The following is a 22,863-nucleotide window of genomic DNA, read 5'->3' as shown; positions in this document are numbered from 1 at the left end:
CATTATACAGCACATCAGGTGTGGAGAATGTCTCAATTGAGCGGAGCAAGGGACGTTGAGGGAATCAAAAGTGGTTTTACTAAAAGGCCGGTCAAGACTCATTTGTCTTCGCCAGATTTCTTCCCTTAAAAAAATAAGGTGGGAAAATAGCAACCAAACACAGACAAAGCAGCTTGAATCATAAACTGAATGCATGTACAAAAAAATAGAGGCAGTTGCTTTATTTGGCCATCAGGTGGGGCAGGCATACATAGTGGGCGAGAGTTGGGACTAGAAAGAACTGTATTTACAGATATAAACCATTCGACCATTATTCAATATAATAACATTTCTATTCATTTGTTTGTGTATTTATTTATCATATACACATTATCTAGTACATGGAATTTATTTTGTTGTTATTTGTCACATACAGTTTTATAGGCATCATGTACAACATGCAGTGAAATGTTAAAGACTTCAGATGCAAACATCTCTAATTGCCATTTGATGTTTATATTACAAATTATTTAACTTTAATGGCACCGGGACATATTCATTGCCGTTAAAGTAAATTCACAAAACATTGGAGCCTGATATTGTTTAAGAAATATCAAACTGCACTTTGAGGCTTTTGCATTTAAAGTCTTTGCTTTTTCTAGTAAACTCTATGGAGTTTAAGCCAGGACTAAGCCTTCGTTAAATTAGGATGTTTAAGTTGCCCTAGTAAAAAACATTGCTGGTGTGATCTTGAGACGAAACAATGGCACTGACATTTTTTAAAGGTATTTTAGGGGGAGTAATTTTAAGTTAAGACACTCCAGACATTTATTTTAGTCTGCGAATAGCCTTAAACCTAGTCTGGAAAACCGGGCATAAAACGAATAAATTAATAAACGGTATAAAGTCAAGCTAACATTTATATCACAGTTTATTTGCTATAGTTTGAAAAACGGTAATAAAACATGACAAGAACTCGGAGTTAAACTGGATCAGAACAAAATCCTCTTGATAATGTCAGATTAAATTGAGAAACTATGTAATGTATTGGGGCAAAAAAGCTGTTAGCTGTTAAATTTAATTACACCGTTTGATAATACCAATTAAAGGCAACCAATGACCAAGCAATGCTTCATTTTATGTCCAGTGTTTATGTTATTTTTGTTCAGTCTGTGGTGTTAAAAGGTTGCATTCGCAAATAAAGAAAAAACGCTTAAGCAAGGTCGGGTCAAAGTGTCTGAATTATAATGTTTGTGAATCTCACTGGTAGTTCACTATATGAAGAATTTTAGCCTATAACATCTCTTTTAAGTTTACTTAAAGGAGTCGTTCAGTTTAAAATAAGCCCCCATTTGCTTTATTAAAATTAACTATGGAAATTCAATGGGGGCTTATTTAAATGTGAACTACTGCTTTCATTTTGCAATCCACACTCACATAAATGAACTACAGTGTCCTGCAACCACTAGTAAAAAAATAATAAAAAATGATATCTGGTGCCTGAATCATTTTTGGTTCGACTGTATAAGCGAATAGGAAATATATATAAACAATACAATTTTTTTACAAAATGTGCATGGTTAACATCACAAGAAAGTGGAGATTTGGAGATCTACATCCAAAAAGTCAGATGGGCCGAACATTTTTTCGAATCCAATTTGCGATACATTAAAGCGAAATCTGATGAATCATTTGTTAGTCATGTGTAAAGTTTTCCCCAGTAAGTCGCAGTTCAAGTATTACTAGTGAATACACTGCATGACTAACATTTGCATACTCAGAGAGAGCTTTACAGCAGAAGGCGTTTCAGCACCACGGAGAGCTCCGGCGCACAGCACAGTGCCCACCCTCTGCTCTAAATACTCTTATGATTTCATATTGCCTTGATAGACACAAACAGATGCCATGCATCCCATCATTATTGCGGTATATGCAGGAATGTGTCTGATTATGTGTTTCTAAGTGAGGGAGAGAAAGAAACGGCGCTAACAGAGGGATTATGTAAAACCCTCCACCCGCATCTGACAGACAGCTGGCACGTTTGTTAGACACAACCAGACACACAGCTGGTTACCGCTGCTAAAATTAACGACACCTTCTGTTTATCTCCCCGCGTGTGCGAGCGATTGGTACCGTGCGTGTGGAGGGTCTCATCTCTCCCCAGTTCATTGGGTCCATATGGAGAATACCAGCAGGAGTGATGAGCGCTCTACCTGAGGCCCATGCTTGTGCTATTGACTATGACCAAGAATGTGTGGGTTAGAAACCTCTACATAATAATTTATTACAGACGCAGGGCCATCATGTGCCAGTTTGAGGTTCACTCAAGTCAAGCCACGTCTGCTCAGATTGTTAAATAATAGCGGACAACTGCAAAAACATTCTGGGTTAAAACTACACTGGTTTATAACACACGGATACAAGTATAATTTATCTATAAACCGTAACAAAAAAATCACAATCTAACTGGTGAAAGACTAATCCAATAATGAAATGAACAAGGATCACAAGTATTTTGTGATGAATAAATCTTCACAATGCGAATCGAAGCCTATGAAGGGTGTGTGTGATGTTGACTTAGAAACTTATGAGAAGACCACTGTAATTTCACACACAATCTATAAACATGACATGAATCAATATGTCTGGTCAAATAAAATGAACTGTTACACTAAGGGTCTAAGGCCTAAGGGTCCCCGGAGTGCACTTAACCTTTGACCCCCATAGACTTTAAGTCGCTTATAGTCAACTCCAACACATTGTATCACATGAAACACGATGAAGTCATGTCAGTCAGCCTTCATTACACTTTAAACACCTACCAAAGCATCACCAAAGAGTCATTTCTTATATCTTTCTATAAAATCTCTTAGAAACTGAGCTGTAGTAGTCAAAGGACAATAAAAATTAAAACCAGCTTGAAATATTCCCATTTCCAGTTAGTTTATTTCCCCATTCATTTCAACACTTAATAAAAAGAAAACACGTCAAAGACAAAGTGGTAAATATCTGTCAATCTGATTTGAAACTAACAAATTCAACATAAAATCTATGAAAATGCAGCTTAAAGGGCAAGTTCACCCAAAAATGAAAATCGTCCAATCATTTTCTCACCCTCATGTCATTTCAAACATGTATGACTTTAGATATTTTGAAGAATGTTGGTAACAAAACAACACGGAACCCTGTTGAGTTCCATTGTATGAACACAAAACCACTGAGACGTTTCTCAAACGTTGAGCTTGTGTTCCACAAAAGAAAGTGTAACAGACATGTTTTGAATAAGATAACTAGTGACCACACAAATAGCCATTTATATAATATAACATTGTGTGCTGAAGTTTCACATTTTTTAATTAAAGGGTCCTTTGAATTTGAACGTATTTGACTATGCTATAAATGTTTCATCGTTTATCAAGTGGTAAAAATGGCAGTGAATGTGATTCTAATGTTATCAATATAATTTCTTTGTATCCTTATCAATATCATTGTAGTTTATACACCATTATTCCCTTAAATTATAAACGATTTTTACAACATGGTTAAATATTCATAAATAAAGTCATCGACCTTGGTGTGAACGCACCTTTACCCTGCAAAGAAAAGATTCCCAATGTTTTCCAAGTATAACACACTATTCAGAAATCAATGTACCCATGAATCACCAAAAAAACACAATTTACAAGTTAAGGTTAACGACATATGCCAGTGACCTTCCCTCATCTGTTAACCATTCAACCTCACACACCTCCTCAATATCACTTACTATCTTACAGGGCACTCTGGTAAACAGCATGCCGTCATCGCATGAGCTCTCCTTTTAATATGATCAGGAGATGCTGGGCGGCTCGGTGCGGCCCACGTTCATAGAGACCTTGATAATGAGCGAGAAGCACTTAGCCAACTGGGACCAGGCGAAGGGGCATTGCGTCTATCTTTCATCTAACGCGTCTGGGGACGCCTCGGTCTCCCAGGACGCCACTAATACCACTAAAGATCACAGCCGCATGCCACACACCCCAGCCAAAATTAGTGTTTACCACGCTGATAAACAACAACACCTTTTTTTAATGTCAGGACAATGTGGAATCTAACCTAAGGGCAGGTAATGGAATAATGAGGAGTGGATCCATATTTTTGCGGCCCTAGACTTTCTTTGTCCTGAAGTTAGGAATAAAGTGTTTCACAAGAAAGGAACACGGGGCCGGTCATCCAGGAGACCTTGGCTGTGGCACAATAACGCGATTGTAGGCTCCTTCCCTGATGGACATGACATCTCGGCTATCAGGCGTCGTAAAAATTCAAATGGCGCAGACGCATATTTTTCCCTTTCATTAGCATTGTGTTAATGAGGTTAGCCACTTAACACACAATAGGCTTTATATTTAAGTCGTGGTGCGCTCCCGCTCGCTAACTCATGCTAGACCACCCTCTGTTGTCCCTGCCCACCCCGCGTCTTTGTTTATGGCCGAGTATCATTTTAGGCAGTTAGGGCCTGTCACAGACATCCAAATACTTTAATTGGGCCTGATTTACACCGGCCTGAATTAACAGCATCTCCATTGTCGAGCACAAACAAGGGCCCCCCAGTAAATCATGGTGCTGTTAATAGGGCCAGGCAAACAGTCAACTGAGCATGGCAGAGCTTTCCTGAGCTCCTCGGGTGTTGACCGGCCCCGGTTGCCTCCCGCTGCAAAGTAATATGCATGACACATTTCCAGGCACTAATTCATTTGTTTAATAATACAACGTGATAACCTGTGCCGAAAACAGTGTGCGCATGGAGGAAGCCGGAATGGGACTATTAATCCATAGCTAATCAAAGGGCAAGAGAAACCATGGAATTTGCCGTACTGGAATATTTGGCTTGCTGCTAAAGAATGCTAATGGAAAATGCGTATTATGCCGATGAAGACCTGTGGGTACTTTTGTGTAACGGTGAGCCGCAGACCCGTGACTGGCCAAAGAAAAGTTCTGTAATGCATATATAATGTCTGGAGGTGCCATCTCGTCGTTTCTTAAAGAAAACTGTTGATCGAGAGCTCTCCATCGATAAGTGAGGCTGAAAAGTGTTTAATTAAGAACAGCGGGATTATCGGTAATCGGAACCGTAGGGTGACGGTGATGGCTCCCACATTTTCATAAAAAAAAAAAATTGTACCCCAGTTCTGTTACAGTTTTTCGTAAATAAAACCAAACAGTTATTGAGCAAGTTCATAAAAAGCTTACAATTAAAATAATCATCGATAATTTAGTTTAGTTAGCAATTTAGTTTTATATAGATATGACAAATTGCAGATTTAAATAAACTTCATTAACATTTACAAAGGAGTACTAAACATCCAAATAAATGTATAAAAGAGATGTCCAATGTAGCTCCATGTGTTAAAATAGCCTGAGAGGACTATGATTAAGACTTCAGCCAGACCACTAAGCTCATGTGTGATAAATAATACAAGAGATGCTTTATTCTATGTGTCCAGGGAGAGTAGACCTGCATTAAAACCTCCAAAGGGAACAATAGAAAAGAGTCCGTCCCAGGACAATTAATACAGCCGTACTTCTGTATAAGCAACTGTTTTGCCAGACAGTTGACATGACCGATATTATTACACCGAAACAAAAGTATCTGTGATAAAATAACTGGTGAGACTTTACAATAAGGTTGTATTTGTTAACACTAATAAATGCATTTAAGGTCCAGTTTATGAAATTTAGCAGCATCTATCGGTCAGATTTGCGTTTTGCGACCAAGGGCTCCCTCCATCACTCCCTTTTGAAGCACTATGATGGCTGACAAAGGACTAAGATATAATCACGTTTTTTGCTTCGTTGCCGAACGAGGTAACGCATTTACGAAACCCGTTCCGTAGAGCAGTTTGTCCATTTAAGGCTACTGTAGAAACAACATTGTGAATTCCATGCAAGGGGACCCGCGGTTTGGATAGAAATAGCGTATTGTAAGGTAATAAAAGCATAATGCTTCATTATGTCAGGTCTTTATACACCTCTGAACACAGTTATGTATATTATATTGCATTTCTGTCATATTGTATATTGTTTCTTTGACTAACATGATCCAAGCACCATAGTTTTTCAGCATTTATTATCTTTTGAAAATGTTAGTCAATGTCAATACAATTATTAATGTTAGTCTATTGTGCATAAACGTTAAAAGATGTTAAAAGTATTTCAAAATGTGTGAGTAACACATTACAGAAGTTTACAAAGTAAGATTGATAAATGTGGTTGAAGTATTTTTCATCGTAACTTCATGTCAACTAACGCATTTACTATGGTTACAAATACAACCTTATTTTTGAGAATTATGGCTTGCAGAAAAATCTCAAAGCTGTAGGAAATTTGAATATGAAAGTATAGACATTCCAGATAAACACTTACCCATTAAATATCAATAACATAAATTTGCAAAAAACACAGTTTTTCTTAGATAGTTGAATCTATATTATTTTTTAGTAATTTTCCCATTTTTAGGCATTTACCACCACATTACTCATTTTATGAACCAGAACTGTTTTCGTGTTTTTAGTGAACGGTGCTTTTATTCTATTGAGAGGCTATTAAATGCCTTGTGTCGCAACTCTGGTAATAAAAGCAACATTAAAAAGACTCTGATGCAAAACAACTACATCGGATAGACAGTTCTAAAGGTCAAACCTCCTCTATTTACGGTTTATGTGCAATACAATCACAGATTATGGTTCAATGGATTTACTCTCTTTTAAATATAATCATGACGTATGGTCGCTTCGTCTAATTACATTCCATGTAATGACATTCTCAGGAGGGGATGTCTGGTAAGCCAATGGTAAAGCGGTGAGGAACAAATCAGCCTCCTTCAAAGATTAGGAATTAATGGCACAAGCAGAATTCGCCAGGTTAAATCCTATAAGAAACACTGTACACATGAAACGCATCACAAAAGAGGATTATCGTTATGAAAGAACATGAAAATCAGCCGACAGTGCATCCAACTCACCTGATCTGCAATTTTGTTCATATTATAGTTTGGAGAAATCAATTCAACCTGAATAAAATGTTTTCCAATAACTGCAGAGGGAAAAACTTCTCACACTTTAACATCAACGTTAAGCCTTAAAAATTGCTATACAGCATTCTAAAGATAAACCTTGAAAATAGACCTCAATCCTTTACACGACACAAACAATTTAGTCTAAAAATCTGCAGTTCATTTACCATCAGAAAAGATTTCCCGTCATGCAGTCACCCCATCTTTAAGACCTCAAGGTAACCCACCATTGCGATCCAGTTTCAATTGCTTTCTAATCATGTTCTAATTTTGAACGTGGCCTTGTTATGCAAAAGAAATGTTGAAACTAATCACATCCTCTCTGTCAGAGCGGGCAAAGACGGGCATCTGGGGAGCGTGCCGTACTGGGGTTATAACGGAAAAACCACGGCGAGCGTATCTGAGAAATGTCAAGTACCACTGGATGGTAGGAATCTGTTATTTCATGTGTATGACTTTTGCACCTTTGTAGCTTTAAGGGCCTAACTCATATAGTTAGGGAAATGTCCAATTCCCTTATCTGGGCAAAAACCATTACAATCCCAAATAATTGACTTTCAATCCTTAGCAACAGAGAAAGAAACAGAACAAAGAGATTTGTGGCATTGGACTTACAAAAGAAATGTAACTATATGACGGTTATTGGGGTCAGATCAAAGATGATTGGTGGTCAGGTTTTGAAAGATGTGTAACGTTGTCCCTGACTTTTAGACTTTTATTGATGCACACAGCCTCTGTGAATCCAGCACTGGTTACAAGGATTGGCTTTAAGTTGAATGTTTCAGACCTGTTAAATCACCTAAAGCCTATTTTACTGCATAACATAAGTTATGACTCTGGCTGAACTTTGACCCCAGTTAATGGACTCAATAGATATCCACTTAAATGTATGAAATAGTGTGATTTAATAGAGAGAAGACTGCACATGTCATGACACCATTAAGGGGCAGGGTCTTTAAGAAAATATGAAATACTTATGAAGTGAATGATAATATTAAATAGTAGGTCACATAAATGAATCACAATTTGGCAACTTACTTGTTATCTTACTCAATAGAAACACTTTCATTGTAAATAATATCGATTACCATGATGCTACGGATATAAGCACTAATGTGCAGCTTACATACACATATGACACGCATACTTGGAGCTCTGAATATTACAGTCAGATCAAAAATCCAAAGACAATTATTCATACAGTGTTGATCATTTATCTTTTGATGGTCTTTAAAAGACTCTCACTAATACTGTGTATTCTATACAAATATTTCCCTAGTTTCTATATGCATTAAAATTTCTATTTTCAAACAATGTGGGGATTTCAAACAATTATTCGTGACTAATCAGATTAGTATTCAAAATAAACGTTTTTGTTTACATAACATATGTGTATGTACGGTGTATAATAATTATGTAAAATACATAGACACATGTATAAATTTAGGAAATACACATTTTATCTGATCAATAATTGTGTTTATTTATTTAGTATATAAACATATTCAATATATAAATATATCATTCTATTAAATGGATACGCACACACATATACAGTATACACATAAATATGCAAAAAACTTTTATTCCCCATATGATTAGTCGCAAATAATCGTTTGACAGCCCTAAAACAAAATAAACTTGACTAAATATGTGCTTTCAATGCTATATAGCAGGGGTGTCCAAAGTCAGTCCTAGAGGGCCTGTGTCCTTCAAAGTTTAGCTTCAACCCTAATCATACACGCCTGAACAGCTAATCAAGTTCTCACAAAGCAGACTAGAAACTTCCAAACAGGTGTGTTGAGCCAAGTTGGAGCTAAACTCTGCAGGACTGTGGCCCTCCAGGACCGACATTGGACACCTCTGCTATATAGGGTTGGGCGATGTCTACAAAATTGTTATTGGACGATGTCTACAGTGAAACATACCAATGGACGATGACATCGTTGTCGTCTTTAAACAAGCTGCAGCGTTACAAAGTCAGGGTGTGTCATCACTACAGTGCGAGCTTCACAGTTATAAACTCAAGCGTGTCTTCTTTATACAACACAAGCTGCTCAGACACAGTTATAAAGTGACACTCTGCACAAGCTGAGCGTCTCCTTAATACAGAGCAAGCTCAGGCGCATCAGATCTGCACAGTGCAAGTTTATATGCCCGTATAACCTTTTTCATATTTGTTTACAACGCGAGTCATGTGACACAAGCTTAACATTTGTTGGAATCACAATGCAAGCTCAACATCATGATGTCTGTCAGCCATCAGCGATGTTCAATGGCATTGTCTCTCGGCTCATCATACGTTATAAAATAAAGGATTAAATATGACACTAAACTAAAGAAATAGTTGCCTTGCTTGTTACCATTTTTGCAACATCCACTTTAAACATTAAAACAAAAAAGCTAATACTAATTCTATTTTCGAATTAGGACGTAGGATGAATAGTATGCGAATTGGGACGCAGTTTCTGTTTACTCTTTCTCAGTGAACCTGGACCTAGAAATGCACGTTTCTTTGTCAGCAGATGTCCATCGAGTGACACAAAATGCCTCAAAAGACTGCAGAGAGATGCATGTGTATTTGTCAGCAAAAGACTTAAATTACCAAAACTACTTAATCTGATTAAATTTAAATTGACAGCCTTACCTCAGCATCACTGATTTTAGCCATTTAGCCAAGTAAGAAAGTTAAAATAAATATACGCAATAAAGCAATTTGGTGCCTGAACTTGATCGTAGTCTTTTTTTTTATTCTGTTTTAACTGAATAGTATTTGTACAAAAGGGTACACCAGAGTTCAAAAAGGTACTGCTCATACAGTACATGGACAGAATTAACAAAGCAAGGCCGCTAAATATGCTAACATCAGTAGCAGCAGGTATTCACTTCTCTCTCTTGTGGTCAATAGTTATGCGTATGCAGTCGGGGGGGCAAAGTGGATTTCAGCAGATATCAGTCATGCTCTTTGTAGCAATTAGCCTAGCGTTATAACAGCGTCCAAATATCTGCTGAGACAGGCGCTAAAACTCCGGCTGACACAGACCAGCTGATTAGCCAAGCTTAATTAGCCACGCTGCCTTTTAAATGGGCAAATCTGAGTCTGCCTTTAAACCTCAATTGGGACCAACGACTGCGAAGATGTGAGGACCATTTTAGCACTTTAATGATGTTAAAATGGAGCGCTTCATACCACAGAGAGAGATCAAGAGCGGCCGCATGTTGCGGATAATAACCAATTCGAAAAGGTCAAAAACAACATAGGCCTACTGTTAAATAAGCCGTTTGCGAATTTCGGTTAAATAGATGCCGAGTGAATTCAGGAGGCTGAAAGGCTAATGCTATATGTTTAAAAGATAACGCGAAGGTTTATACTTTTCAAGTTCACATTTTGATGGATTTTCTGGCTAACAAAACGAAATAACGCTAATCTGCTCATCGCCGAAATGTGACATCGATGCCAAGCTCGATATTATTTCTACAGCAACATTCTTCCCACTGGTTTGTTTATGTACTTCGACCCCAGTAATGAATCTCAACAGGAGCTAAACCAACTCAGGTATAGCTTGGTAAAGCGGGCCAACAGAAGGCGTTTCGTCCGATATGTCAACATGATTAATCGTGCACTAAAAAGGATCTGGGACCTCCGAGTGGATGCGGCGACCAAGATGACGATTTACATCTTGGCGTAAGCGGCTACAAGACAAGCAGTTAACTGAGCCGGTCCACGCAACAGTATGAATTTTTAATTAATAATTAGTCATGTAATTCCTCCTCAGGAATTATTATCCCTAGAACTGGTTTGTGAATTTAATTATTAGAAGCCTTTTTGTTTCTGTGTCCCCCTCATTACTGTCAGGATTGATGTAACACAAACTTCATTAAAAATTAAAGCGGGAGTCTTAATTACAAGGCTAGCCTGACTGAAGTTAGAATTAGCCAACTCAGTGATGTGCAAATGAGAGCATTATTTAAGAAACATGCTAGAAGTAGTTATGCTAATTTGCAAGGTTCACAGTCACAGACCTTTTCACTAGCGGTTGCATATTCATTAAATACACTATGCAAATTTAATGTAGCAGTCGTAGTAATGCCTTGTTAATTTATTCAGATTTATCGAGTACGACTTGTAAAAAGTAGCAATTTAATTACTCGATCTCCTTGGGAAGGAAGCGGGATGTGGCGGAGGTTTTTAAACTGTGTAAATCAGGATTACTGTGCTTTGATAGAAAAGGGGTGGGCGAACTAAAGGACACTGTTTTTAATAACTGGGCTTGAGAGACATATTTGATTTACTTAAGCCGCACGCAAAGAGAAAATCACTTAAGTCATCCTAATGGAGGGCAGAAACGGCCAGAGATGTTGTGCTTGTTTGACCGAAATCGAATAGATGCTGAGTCCACAGCAGTTGGCTGGAATGGGACCACTGAGACCAGTTAAATATAAATGGAGATCTTGGAGAGCGTGTTAGGACCCCCAGGCTGTATTTATGTATTTCCTTGCTTTAAACAGAGGACCAGACCAACGTCTGTAACATAAGAGACCAACCCTTATTTAGTTGTCATCGCATTTTAGTTTCAAATCTAGGTATTTATATATTGATTCTATAAAAATGAAAAAGAAATAGAGTTGGAGCTGTCTTTTACTGGTTGGCACCAACTCTAAAACAATTCACTCAAAGTTAACATTTCACACATTTTTGAAATATGGTAAAAAATGTCAAATAGAAATAGACTGGAGCACTTACAATAAGGGTGTAAAATAGCATCAAAAACACGTTTATTTCCTTCTCAAATTTACAATATGTATTTGGCATCCCAGCTGCCGGAATATTGACGTTTTTCACAGGATTTTTTACATTGCATGATATATTGAGCTGTGGTGCTCATTTAGACATCCAAGTTTGAGTCTGCCTCCTCATTTTATGTTTTTTTATGTTACTATTTTACCTGATTTAACCTAAGAGACATTGATTTTTGGCTAAGTCGGTCTGGTTCATTCATTTACATTTACATTTAGTCATTTAGCAGACGCTTTTATCCAAAGCGACTTACAAGTGGGGTAGGTAATGGAAGCAATTGGGACAGCACAAGTACAACAAAAGCATAAGTGCAATCAAAAAGAAGAGTGGTCTCATATAGCCTAACACAGTATACAGAATAATTCATTCATCCTTTTTTTTATGGGTAGAGAAGAAAAGAGTAGAGAAGAAAATAAAGTCAGAACAGATCAGTAAGATGTTGACGGAAGAGATGTGTTTTCAGGTGTTTCTTAAAGATGGCTACAGAATCTGCAGATCTTGTAGCAGCAGGCAGATCATTCCACATAGGCGGACCGGTTTCGGAGAAGGTGCGCGAAGGTGCGCATTTATTAATTTAAATAATTTAATTATTCTTAGTTAATAACTAAGGCACTACAAATATGGATTATGAATCTAAAAGAATCCACAGCTGCAGTACACATGTCTTTTCTTCTGTAAACTAAACCAAAACACATACGTATAGTTACCAAAACTGTGTATCAAGCATCTACCACCAAGTTTGCAAACTCAGGTACATATTTCTTTTTCCCTTGACATTTCCCATTGATTTTCATTTCTGAACAAACATCCCTTGGGAGACAAAAAATAATAATCTAAGTTAGTGAGTCTTACCGCCCATGGCGGCTGGCTTCCGAACTTGTTTTTCAGCTTTGAGGCTTCATAGAGAGAGCTACAAAAAAAAGCATCCAAAACAAAACTTTCATCTCCCTTCCATTCAAACAAAAGAATCAGACCTTTGACCGCCGTCTTGTTATTGCGTACATCTACACTACACACCAGACACCGCTCTGTTTTTACATTTGCTCCCAGATCTGAATGTGTTGAACTTGTTCTCTTAGATCTCGGCAACATGGCCAGTTGTTAATGACTGGATGCCAGTCTCGAGGGAAGGCTCTGGTCCGCAGGCGGTCATACTGGAAAACATCCTAAGGACCGTGGGCCAGAGAAGCTCAAAGAGACAGCTAACACGGCCTGGAGTGGATCTACAGAGCCAGGGACTCGACGCTGGTCATGTCTGAGAGATCTGCACTCACCCCAGGATCTAATTACTTACTCCTATCTCCCCGATCATCTCCTGCTTCCTCCAAGAGAAACCCCATGGGTCTCTTCAGCCCGGCCCCTCACATCAGACACTGACACATGGAACATCCCACCCGCTGTCCATGACAACAGCTGTAATCCATAAGAAAAGAATGATATAGATTTGCCGATTCGACAACAAGCATCAGTGTTTTTTCTATTTAAGTTAAAAGTAAAATAAGTTAAAATAATATCAGAGATTCAGAGGTATTTAAGTTTTAATTGTATACCTCTACAAGGATTTAAATCCATGTTTACACAAAACAAATGTCACAAATTCAGTTTGCATGAAAGTGTAAATAACATGGCAAGTAAAATATCAGCACCCAAGCATGTGTAAGATGCACACTTATTTTATACCATATACCATATACCACAAAACCATTTTGTGTAGTTTTTTGCAATGATATATTAATTGCAAAATATAATATTCATATAATTGTATTATATTATCTGAGAAAACATTTTTTATCTTTTTTTATTTAATTTTGTATGTATTTAATGTGTTTGTTTATCTCTTTGCACAGATCTTTTATATGATTTTATAAGTTTTTAAAGTGCTTTACACTAGATAATATTATAGATTGATTGATTGATTTAAAGATAATACAGATGTCTAACTTCTATTGTGATGACATTTAAGCTTATTTTTTAAATAAATGTGGTAATTCAGATTTATAATCTTAAAAGACTGGACATTTGTCTTCTAGCAAACAAAAAACATGTTAAAATATATAATTTATTTGTCAATTAAATTATGTAAAAATAAACAACATGTTCTAAATAACTTGATCAAATGAATGAATAAATAAATAAAAACAAATAAAGATGTGCATGATTTACACCCCAAGCCATTTTCTTAATAAACTAATGCAAATCTTTAATCACAAATAAATGTCGATTTTTTATTTTTTTTATTAAGAGTTGCACATATATATATAGTTTTATTTTCTTACAACACGGCCGCATATGAATATGCATGTTATTTTATCAGATAAATTATCTCTTGTGGTCCTCAGAGGCTACAGCACAATAAATAATTCAGATCCTCCCACATACCGTAAATCTTCTCTGCTTACCCACTTTTACTGTATTTGTTTAATGTACTATCTAATAAAATTAAACTACAGATTTCCTAATGTCTTGGCATTGACGTTTTCTGGACAAGACAAACTGCCATGACATGATAGACAGCTTTAGTCAACTTGAACTGCAGAGCACAAGTGGCTCTTCATCTTGATTAATTCATCACAGGGAATTTGTCGAGCTGTGTGTGAGAGAGAGAGAGACAGACTTCAATAGATAGATTTATAACAGATGGACAGTTGAGGGTTTTAAAACACTGCTCTCTGCCCAGTGCCGCCGGCATCTTCCTCTAATAATATGTCCTGCAGGTCTTGACTGTCTCTTTCTTTTAAGGTATTAGGTCAGGAATGCTGGTGGCTTAAATCGGTTAACTGTTGTTTTCTGTGGTCAGAGTCAAGGCGTTTTGAAAACAGATACTCTTAAAGTACTCTTAATGTAGAAGATATTAAAAATGTTTTGAAATTACAAAGTACAATATTTTAATTTCTTAGAATTAGCTGACCAGGGACATTGGGGCAAGTTGTCACAAAGGGGAATTTGTTAAAGGGATACTTCGCCCAAAAATTCTGTCATCATTTACTCACCCTCCAGTTGTTTCAAATAAGTATAGAATAAAATTCTGATATTTTGAAGAATGTAGCACAGCAAACCGTTCTGGGGCACTTTGGACTACCATTCTTTCCTACTATGGGAGTCAATGGGGGGCAAATCTGTCTGGTTATAAGCATTCTTTTAAAATATCTTTCTCTGTGTTCATCAGAACAAAGAAATTTATATAGATTTGGAAAAACTCGAAAGGAAGTGAATGAAGACAGAGTTTAAATTTTGGGTGAAGTCTTACTATAATTTAAATGAGTACTTTATTGAAATATTTGTTTAATATAATGTTGCTTCAAATGCCACCATTCAACTACAGTTATTATCTAGAAACTACCGCATATATTCATAAGGCCACTGTGCATCAGGGAGAACGATGGCCCAAGCCCGTGATGACTGAGCCTCACTATGGTTCTGTATGTTGTACTCATTGGAGGAAGAAAGTAGGGGGCCTGCACATGAAAACACACCGGCCATTGTGAATTTAAACAGTGAGCGGTACTTGCTGGTTGGTGGCCTGAAGGTATGAGAGCTTAAAAGACCAGGGGTCTCATCACTGTACCCCCACCTTCTGCTCACTGCCTGCATGGCTGTAATTACCCCAGTCCCATGAATAATGGCGGGTCTGGCGCCTTGCGCTGCTTTGATAGAGATGGGATTAGTTTAATCAAGTCCATGGGTTGGGCAAGCCTCTGAATCTCATCACCATGCCCCTTCACTCACCCGTCTCGACAGCATCAACCCATCTGCCTTCCCGGGCAATGACTATTCACCGGCTTATTAGCATTGCACGCTAGTCATGCTAAAACAAGGGTCTAACTTGCTAGTGTTAAGTTAGCTTGACTTATAATAATTGTTTGCAGTAAAAACTACACAGTTTAAGTCTCACCGATGGCCTTGACCTTTAAAACGGCAAGGGTTTTTGGATCAGGGTAATGTGTGGGAAAGATGTGATATTTGGCACGCTGAATCAGATAATGCCAGATACAATAACTCACCCACCCACACGCGTGCGTGTACAAAAGGAGTGTAAATTTCCATATGCTGAAATTAGCATCACATTGGACGGATCAAAGCGGGTATCAAAGCGCAAGTGTTGCTTCTCTATTGCGCTATGATACTGCAGACAGGGCGAAACGTTCCCTCAGGGTCCGCCAGTTAAACTAGGGGATTAGAGGGGGCCCATTAAAGATTAAAGAGGTGGGTTTTACTTTATTATCTCAAACCAACAACTGTCAGTGTCATGGATATTCCCATCCCTCATTCGGCACAACAGATTGTCAATAATTTGAGCAGAAATGTATTTTACATGGAGATTAGTAATGTGTGTGTGGTATTTTTAATTGTGTGAGTGTTATTGTTTGCGTTTGTTTCTACGTTTGTATTCCTTAGAGACCCCGTAGCAAAAAAAGAATGAAAGATGTGTTTATGGTTATTTGAATTGTACGATACATTTACAAGTGCATTTAACTAGATGACACTGTTTGTAATGACTTTGTTTAGGGATAAACTACAAACCGAAGTAAGCATAGAATTAGCTGAGAAGCAGTATTAGTAGTGCAGCAGAAGAATTTCACATTCATCCGTGTCAGTATGAGACAGTGTGAGACAAAATAGTGGATTCTAATTTGTGCAACATAGTTTTGATGTACTAAAAAATGTAAACCAATTTATTAAAAAAATCTGTAGCATTTTTTTCTTCAAGTCTCTGAAGTGCCGTATATACATATATTCCCAGAAGACAAAATGATGACGTAAAGTTAGTTTTTGATTGCCATTTGGTTCTTTTTTTAACTAGGTTAAAGTTCCTATTAGGTTTTATTTTTTAAACCATAAAATGGCATTCCTAAAAAATTGCAATGATGTCATTTTTAGGCTTTTATTTTTCAACCATAAAACGTTCGAACGTTAGTCTTGGTTCCTAGAGTGTAACCTTGCCAAAACAAACCTTAAAAAAGAATGTTATGGGAACCAAGATAGCGAACTTGTTTCTTTATTATAATAAACACAAGTTTAGCTTGTTCCGACAAAATATACAGTTGTATTACAACTATTGCGTCTTAATCGACAGACATAGAGGCAGACAAAACAGCTTGAGGGATAGAACACCCCCAAAATAAGAAGTTCTGTCATTATTTATTCACCCTCTTGTTGTTCAAAATACAAAACATATTAAGTAAAATGTCTTGGTGTTTTTGCCTCCATACAAAGGAAGTCAATGGGTGCCAATGTTGTTTGGTTATCAGCGTTTCTCAAAATATCTTCTTTTGTGTTCTGCAGAAGAAAGTCATACAGGTTTGGAATGACATAAGGTTGAGTAAAATTTGGGTGAACCATCCCTGTAACTTGTATTTAACACTGTAGATTAACTGGTAGAACATGAAAAAACTAATGCCAAGGTCATGGGTTCAGAAATAAAAGGGAATGATACTATTACCAGAACAGTTAACAGAACTTAAAATGGTCTACAAATGCTATTTTGGGGATTTAGCATGTTATAAAGGTAATTAACCAAAGAACAACCATTCATTATTATGACCTTGCTATACCGATGGCTTTACACACACTGTAAAGTCAACTTCAACGCATCCCAAATGTGTAACTAGGGTAGTATGTTTAAAATCATTTAAGCACCTCTCATTAGATAGATCAACATTAGATTACTCACGCTAATGTGTTTACCCCCTGAGGCTTGCCGCTTTTTCTTTACAGACAACAAATCATTTTTTGTCAAAACTGAGTAGCACAGCATGAGGTGGGAGAAAGGCCGTGCGTGCATACATCGTGTGAATGTGTGTGTGTGTGTGTGTTGGACGGCAGCATGGAGGAACTTTGCAAACAAAGCCCAGAGTGAGAGCGATTCCACATTTTGACTTTCACACAGTCTCTGTCAACACCAGAGGCTCTGAGCTCAGAGATACCGCACCATTACGGCCGTATTTGGGAGCCATTCATCAAATCAGACATGAGATTAATTAAGCCGACATTGTGAATTACCCTCGGTCTCTTGTCATGAAGGTGTATCTTCAGCCCCGGGTGGGGCGTGAAGGATATAAGGGGTCTCTGAAGGAAAGGGGGTGGTGGGGTATAGAAGAAAATCTACCTTACAGATGTAGACACAAGGATGTAAAATAAAGTTAACAGCGCAGCGTGGAACACACTGTTTATATGTTCAAGCGACCTTTTAGTTGACTGATCCAGAGCACCGATCGCAGTTAATGAAGGCTGGATGAATTTCACAGAGACAGTCAGAAATATATGAATCTCATAATTAAAAGAGATTATGCACAATAAATAAGCGTTTTTTTTCTCATAAAAATGTTCTACTTATTTGACAATTTTTGTGACAATTAAGCAAAACAAATAAACAAAATATTTATACATCGTATGTTGTACTGCCCATCTTCTGTTATTTATTTATCTTTACTTAATAGATATGTTCTATGATTCAATGAGAATGACAAAAAACATGCAAGTGTTTATTAAATCATAAATAATATTTTATAAAAAAGAAATCATTAAATCAAATATTGGAAAAAAAAATCTGTTACTCTTTATAATAAATATGTATTACTTACTGTTCATAAATGCATTAGCTTACATAAACTTACAATATGAGTGATGAATATTTTCAGCATTTATTAATCATTGCTCATGTTAGTTAATAATGTAAATTGTTGATGTTAGCACATTGTGCTTTAAGTAATGTTAACAGTGACAACTTTTATTAAACAATTGAAGATTTATAAAAAAAACTAGTATTGTTGATTGTTAGTTTATGTTAAATTTAAATGATTGTACTAAATGTACTAAAACTCTATTTTCTTCTCTACTCTTTAAAAAAAAATTGCCTACCCCACATGTAAGTCGCTTTGGATAAAAGCGTCTGCTAAATGACTAAATGTAAATGTAAATTATTAAGTTGGGGGGTATACAATATAAAAACAATTATATGTCTTTTTGTCTTAGATTTTTTTATTAATAGTTTAAGGATAAAAATTAGGTTTGATGTAAACAAATCTCTCACACAAATATATTTTCACTACAATAAGCCAAACATAAAGGATCTAAATGTACAATATGTACTGTACTTGTACACATGTGTGTTTTATTCTGAAGGCATGGGCCAATTCTCAAATGATGAATCTGAATCTGGAAAAATTCTTCATCATAGTCAGTTTTCTTGGCATATAAACACATCGCAGACATACATCACAGCTCTAAACACCTATCATATCTGTAAAGATGGATGCGTGCAGTCTAAACTGTAAGGTGGGGCTAATGGTTTAACAACCTCGGCCCATTTTTCCACCACGAGCGTCCCTTTTATACACACAAACATATGCATTAAAAACACACTCGGACACGAGTGTCCGCCCACTCGTGCACACACACACATATTTTAATGAGTTCATTAGCCCATTGTATCCTCTGCTTCATCCGCACGGTCATATCGTGATGAATGGCGCGTGCGGCATCTTGCTCGGGGGTAGGATTTCATAGGAGAGACGGAGGATGTTGATGGAGCTAAAAATAAGAACAATCGTGAGGGATGAAAAAAGAGGGACAAGGTGTTTGGACCACCAGAGACGGTCCCTCCCGCATGAACACAGCATCAACGCAGGCATTAGGAATCTAATGTGCTATTATTCTCCATTGCGCCCCTAAGCTTTAAACATCTGTCCTGTGGGTGCCTGCCGTAATAGGCATGGGCTTTAGGACCCGTTTCCAAGACTAGACACCGGCACTTACGAGGGCCCTTGACACGCCGGCGACTTAATCTGCAACTCCTTCCACAAAATTGACATTGTCTAGAGAGTAAAGCAATCACCAGAACCGGTATTACAGAGCATTTACGTTTAAGCTGGGCTTCCAAACAGCAAATCTTGACCTTTTCGAGGCACCCTGCCGCCCGGGTCTATTTTCCTGCCCGAGTCTTTCCAAACTTCGTTGAAGAATTATGTTTGTCATTGGACTCTGCTCTCCTCGAGGTGGTCTGTGGGTTTAAATGCACGGCGAGCAATCTGTTTCACCTAATACCGCGGTGGATTTGGGACCCGGAGAGAGAGAACGGAAGGATGAAAAGTAGAAAAAGGGTAGAAAGGCTAGAGAGGAGGATATATTTTTGCACTTGAATGATGGAAGGAGATCTTTGGACAGCTCTGATGTATCACAGAGTAATTTAGGTATTTGGACCTGAGCTCTCCGGGCAGACTATTATGACATGTGACCACTGTCAGACAAACAGGCCGAAGGGACAAAGCCGGTCACCAACAGAAAGATTGCAAGTTTGACCATAACACAAGCACATTTCCCCTGCGGATACACGTCGTGAGCAAATATTTAAAGAAATGGAAACAAAACAGTAGTTTTGGGTCGGTCTATGATACAGCCCAGCTAACAATTTTTGGTTCTCAGAACATTCCCAGAACGTTACTATTTAACAAGGTTTGTTTTTTGTTATGGAAAGTTTCTTATGTTTTTTTTTAGTTCCTAGAACAATCCCCTAACCGTGCTAGAACGTTCCTAATGTTCTATAAACCTCACTTCATTGTATCCCACTATTCAAGCAACATTAATAATTAGAAAATTATTCATAATAAATAATAGCGTAGTCTTCAAGATGATGAACTAAATAGCACATTTAGAACATTGCCAACTGCTTGGAAAAAACATATTTGGTAACACTTTCCTTGAAGCATCTCCGTATAATGCATTATAAAGAGTTATTAAAGGTTCAAATGCATTATAATTATTCATAACGTGTGTTGTAATGCATTATATGTAGTTTTAAGAATTATCACCAATTTAAAATGTGTAGTGTAACGATGAATTGCTAAGTGTTATAATGTATTAACTGTAATAACAATTATTTATAAGACATTACAATGCATTAAAAGGTGCATTACAATGCTCTAGACAACTTTGACAATGCATTATTCATAAATGCTTCAATGAAAATCTTACCAAATATCTTAATAAAAATACCTGTAAAAATGAGCAGTTCAAATCAAATGTAATCCTCACATGGTAATCATTTACACAATTTAATTAAACAGTGAGTTGCATATATTTTCACAAACACAAAAATGTAAGATTTGACCCTGTGTAGCTCTTTGGCATCGTCCCAACTTCCAAAAACACACGTAAACAGAGGAAAACAGTCCTCATAAAAGCAATTCATGGTCTGTATAACCACAAACTTTTTGCCTTCGGTTTTCTCTGAGAGCCAAAAACATAATAAGCCACTTTAATATATTAACCTGGTCCCTTCAGGACATTAGGTGTACTCAGATATTTCCCATTTGACCTCCAACGGTTTATCATTAACAGCTCTACGATATAATGAGGTCCTGTCTGGCTTCATCGTCAAGCTTTGTAGTGTCATTGTCACTTACGTCCCCCACGTTTGAATGCTTCATCACGAGCACGCAGAGTGACCACCGGGGATTTGAGGCGGGCCGGGCCGAGCGCACATTCATATTTATGATTCAGGCAATCTGAGTGATAAAGGAGGACGGACATTAACGCTGTCAAATGAAGCAATTTTCACCAAACAGTCTTAAAAGGATAAATGCGCCGTTTGCGTTCTCACTTAACCTTTTGATCTGTTGTGTATTACTCAAATATTACAGCAGTTCCTCAAAGTGGTCATTAAACCGCTCTGATTTGTTTCGTTTTATAGCCGACTGGCATCAATCTCCACACGTAAAGAAAATGTTGTAAATGGTATTATGCGGATTAAGAATGTGCCAATGATTTTGTAGTACGACCTCATTATGCCAAATATAACATCATTTTCAGTGGTGCAGCATTTTAATTGTACACTCCTGTTTGGCTGACTGCGTCTGCATTTGATTCTTTATTGGAGGTCTTTTAGTAAAAGTTTACTATTGTATCAGATGGTGGAGGAAAAAATATGGTTGAGAAAAATATGATGGACTGGTCAACACTTTTAAAAATAAAGGTGCTATATAATGACATACGAACACAGTTTTTGCTTTATGGTTCCATATGAGGAAAGCTACAGAACCTTTCTTTTATTATTATGAATAATTATTATATCTTTATAATGACATAGGTTCAACAGATTATAAAATGCTAAGAAAAAATGCTTATTTCAAAACCATAAAATGTTTGTACTACAGTAGAGTGAACCAGCATGGCCGCTGAAGAGCTGCTTGATAAAGAGGTAGTTCACTCAAAAAAAAAAATTCTGTCATTGTTAATTCCCCCTCGTGTCGTTCAAACCATGTATACGATTCATCTGTGGAGTTCAAAAGAAGATATTTAGAGAAATGTCACGTTAGTTTTGCGTCCACACGATGGAAGTCAATGGGGTCCAATGTTATTTGGTTACCTTCACTCTTAAAAAATTCTGCGTTTGTGTTCTGCAGAAGAAAGAAAGTCATACATACAGATTTGGAATTACATGAGGGTGAGTAAATAATGCAAGAATTTTCATTTTTTTCCCCTTTAAGCTAGTTAAGAAGTGTGCTGGCGTACATCTACAGTACATAAAAGTCTATTCTTTCATCAATAATGAGCATTGGATATCTTTCCGGGTAAAAATACATCATCTTTTTGTCTTCTTTTGACAAAAATAGAACACAATATTGGGCTGCTGGTTAATTGGCTCCAAACTGGCGGATAGAAATGAAAAATTCATGAACACTATGCCGCTCAACAAAGAGAACAAGAAATCTATAACTGTGGTCTCTCACCGTTAATTGAATTAAATTCAGTCCGATGACAGTTAAATCTTGCTTAAAGGCACCACAATCCCTCCAGGCCCCAATTAAATATACAGTCTTTTAAACACGAAAATACTCATTTGATTCTTGAAATATTAATAAGATAATGGAAGCCACGCTCTTGAGTGCAACACCACTCCTATTGCATTTGTTTTACAGTGTTTTCACTTCTCCGACAACAGTTTACCACAAACAACTCGTCACTGGTGTAACCCAAATAATCATTGTTTCCTCCGCAGAAAGCGTTTGCTGAAGAAAAAAACGTAGCAACCCTCTGC

General features: G+C 37.2%; 1 long non-coding RNA gene across 2 annotated transcripts in view; it reads right to left on the bottom strand.

Annotated features, from left to right (window-relative positions):
- The window catches only part of LOC130413920 (uncharacterized), a 95,127-nt gene that overhangs the window by 52,859 nt on the left and 19,405 nt on the right, over positions 1 to 22,863 (bottom strand). The window contains exon 3 of one of the 2 annotated variants that reach the window (XR_008905559.1): positions 13,123 to 13,241. This is a non-coding gene — a long non-coding RNA (uncharacterized LOC130413920). Of the gene's footprint in view, positions 1 to 11,935; positions 13,242 to 22,863 lie in introns of those variants that run through there. The other variant, XR_008905558.1, reaches the window with a different exon arrangement.

Source organism: Triplophysa dalaica, chromosome 24 (genome assembly GCF_015846415.1).
Source record: "Triplophysa dalaica isolate WHDGS20190420 chromosome 24, ASM1584641v1, whole genome shotgun sequence".
Lineage (NCBI taxonomy): Eukaryota > Metazoa > Chordata > Actinopteri > Cypriniformes > Nemacheilidae > Triplophysa > Triplophysa dalaica.
Note: the sequence above shows the minus strand (reverse complement) of the source record. Positions and strands in the feature narration are given on the sequence as shown.